Here is a 3,947-nt window from a genome sequence, read left to right as displayed (position 1 = left end):
GACAATCCGATATTAAATGCATCTACTAATTGACGTTTTTTAGGTACAAGCCTGGTGGGAAGGGGTCATTGTTGCCATAAGACATAATAAGCAACGTCAAAGCCAGAAACAAATAAACAAATTGGGTTGTTGACCTTTGCGAACCCTGAATACTCAATTTCGAAGACCGCCATGTCATCATAGCGCAAAGGGAACACCTCAAGAGGTAGTTCAACGTCCTTCTCATTCTTGGGAGAAATGCATGAGCGCTGTAACCATATACAGCGTGAGCTAGAAAATGGGTATCTACTGACTGATGGAAATAGTACTGAGCTTGGAAAATCCGAAAGTATGAACGCTATGCACTTACTCGTAAGTTCAAAGCACATAATTATCATATGACTTCAAGTTTTGAGTGATACATATTTTTTTAAATAATTATAGTCAGGACCGTGAATTAGTGCCCCCGCCAAGACGAGCAAAGCGAATCAAACTTTTATTTAAGTACCGGAAGTCCTTTTATTAAATGATCAGATATAAATTATAATTAAACGATCGGTAACGTTTTTGTTAAACCACTGGAGTTGCAAGCGTCCATACACTGCGGTGGTTGTTTATCAGGCGGGCATTACGCTTGTTGGCCGCCATCTTGGCTTAAAACAAGCCTTACCCAGGACTCGACCCCAGACTCTTTCGTAACGTATTACGCGAGTTTCCGCTTACGTTACGTGGAATGGTAATGACATTGGAACAACTTTCTCCCATACGCACCTTGCCAACTTACATATCAAACAAATTTAAACTCTAACACTTTGCCTTAAGGTTCTAATTTGACTAGCGGGATGTTTTGGGTATCTTAGCATCTACATCATAAATATAAGGTACGAATTTCAATATAGACTTAATGTGCTGGAAAGAAAATTCAAACTTGTTCGCGTGTGAGCGTTGATACTTGGATTTCTTATTAATGGACCTTATTCGAGTTGGTTTAAGGTTGATAATTGATTGATAGAATTAGCTTAAGTAATGTTTGAGTTAAGTCAAAGGGGAATCCTTCCGCAGGTTATCAGTTATGTCATGTGCTTTAAATATGCACGGGTGTTCCGTCAGATGTTTTCCCTGACACCGTCAGGATAAACCGACAAACTTTACTTTATCTTAAGGTGGTGGTCTAGGAAGGTCATGCCAATTATCGACCAAAAAGTGGCGTGAGTGTGCACAAATCGTACATTTTCACCGTTTCTCCCAAAACCCAAACAGTTTCATAAGACGTGTTGATATTGGCTCAAAGAATAAACAATATTACGTCCAAATCGAAACATATTCAAACTCAAAAGTGTCTCATTTCATTATAAAGATGTCAGAACTGAAAAATATTGCAATTTCTTGCATTCATTTAGAATTTAGATAATAGCCGGCTAAGGCTAAGTAGGAGCAACGAATTAATTCGATCTATCAAATGCTGAATTGTATTGCAGATCGCATGCGATTATCGGTGACGTTTGTAGAGGCCATTAGAAATGACTATTAATAAATGTCCTATTGTTCGAATTTAATCGAATTTAAACAGTCGTCAGTCATTAATATTAAACTAATACCTATGACGGTTTAACTCGCGTATTTTTAGTCCCTTACGCGACATGTTTCGGAGAGCTTAGAGCCTCTACCATCAGTTTTAACATTGACATAACGCTCACGTCTACGTAATTTACTTTCTGTACATCTCGCTTCCACTATTGCTCGCATATGCGAGTACGAGCGAGATGCATAGAAAGTAAGTTACGTAAACGTGAGCGTTATGTCAATGTCAAAACTGGTGGTAGCCGTACTGGTCTCCATTGTCAAGCACTAACAGTGCATGAGTAGCGTTCACGATAGCCGCGCACCGCGTACTGCCGCTCCTATCGCTTGCTGTCCTATTGTTGGAGATAAAAAATCAATGATACCAGAAAGATGAAAAAAATTAAACTGAAAATGTTCACTAAAATAAAATCAATTGCAAGCCTTTATTAAACATCAACATCAGTACGAATAGTACCTACTAGGAATTATAATGGACCATTAATAGATGTAGAATTGTAGACCTAAATGTCATTGGAACAAGGATCACAAATGGTCAGTTAACTGTTGATGGTGCAATATCTATTCCGTCCCCGTTTGTGCCTAGGGACCGACGACGTGCTTGATTACCCTAATCAAAACGCCATGTGGTTTGACTGGACTATGTCTACAGAGTGCCTAGAACAAGGCATATGTATATACATATCTCGTTCTACATACTTGCCTCGACAGCAGAGTTGAGAATTTTTAATAACATCTAAATCTTGTTATTTTCTAGAACAGGGGGCCTGGCTATTAAGATGACACTTGGTCGCCGAGAAACGAGACGAAACCACAGATTAAATATGGCGGCGGCTAGGTGTAACTCTTAAGTGTGAAGTGCTTCAAGCCTGTTAAAGGCTTGATACCGCATCGCTCCGGACACAGATTAATGAGAAAACTTCGCAACTAAAGTGTCGCCGTCCAATAACCATCCAATATTCAACTGTTTTAGAGCGACTTTAGACCTTATGTGTGAGGGGTAGGGTTTCGAATCGTGTGTTTAGATGGACGCTTGACCGGCATAAGGAATGCTGTTGCTTCCTTCGGGAGCGTTGATTACTTCACTTTAGATGTCTTCTGAAATATAAGAATAGGATGAGATGATTCGTGCTCACTGCCTGAAATATATGCGATCTATGACGACCTAATCTGTACGAATAAGTTAGCGTTTCATATGTAGGTAGGTCTACAATTTGTTAAAAAACCGGGCAAGTGCGAGTCGGACTCGCGCACGAAGGGTTCCGTACCATAATGCAAAAAAAAAAAACAAAAAAAAAGCAAAAAAAAAAAACGGTCACCCATCCAAATACTGACCACTCCCGACGTTGCTTAACTTTGGTCAAAAATCACGTTTGTTGTATGGGAGCCCCATTTAAATCTTTATTTTATTCTGTTTTTAGTATTTGTTGTTATAGCGGCAACAGAAATACATCATCTGTGAAAATTTCAACTGTCTAGCTATCACGGTTCGTGAGATACAGCCTGGTGACAGACGGACGGACGGACGGACGGACGGACGGACGGACGGACGGACAGCGAAGTCTTAGTAATAGGGTCCCGTTTTACCCTTTGGGTACGGAACCCTAAAAAAGGAAATTTGTCATATCCTCGCCCTGTATCTTTAGGTAAGTATTTAAATAAGAGTAAACAAACAATTTGTACATTTTCGGGTAGTTATAACATTTCTTGGTTAACCAACCAAATACAAAACCGCCTGGATCAGTCACTGAATGTCCTGACTTCAACCTACATTATTTGATCATGCAATGTTTTCATCTACCCTCAACTGGCTTAAGGAGCCGTTTGAGGGTAGATTTTGTCTACTTTTATTTAAATACCTAAAGATACAGACTATAGCTCACAGTTAAACATGAAATATTGAATCTAAATAACAATTCAGAGACTTAATAAGGTCATTTTGGGTAAGAGAAATAGTATAATTTATTTCGCTCTAAGCAAGAGAAACAATATGATGAATTGAGGATTCCCTACAAGTGTTTATCTTGCCCCGTATGTTGTAAAGTTTCATAAACACTTGTTACTTTTATAAAAAAATCGGGCAAGTGCGAGTCGGACTCGCGCACGAAGGGTTCCGTACCATATAAAAAAAAAAACAAAAAAAAAGCAAAAAAAAAACGGTCACCCATCCAAGTACTGACCACTCCCGACGTTGCTTAACTTTGGTCAAAAATCACGTTTGTTGTATGGGAGCCCCATTTAAATCTTTATTTTATTCTGTTTTTAGTATTTGTTGTTATAGCGGCAACAGAAATACATCATCTGTGAAAATTTCAACTGTCTAGCTATCACGGTTCGTGAGATACAGCCTGGTGACAGACGGACGGACGGACGGACGGACGGACGGA

The sequence above is a fragment of the Cydia splendana genome, chromosome 14, assembly GCF_910591565.1.
Source record: "Cydia splendana chromosome 14, ilCydSple1.2, whole genome shotgun sequence".
Taxonomy (NCBI): Eukaryota; Metazoa; Arthropoda; class Insecta; order Lepidoptera; family Tortricidae; genus Cydia; species Cydia splendana.
The sequence above is the reverse complement of the archived record's forward strand: the minus strand, read 5'-3'. Positions refer to the sequence as shown.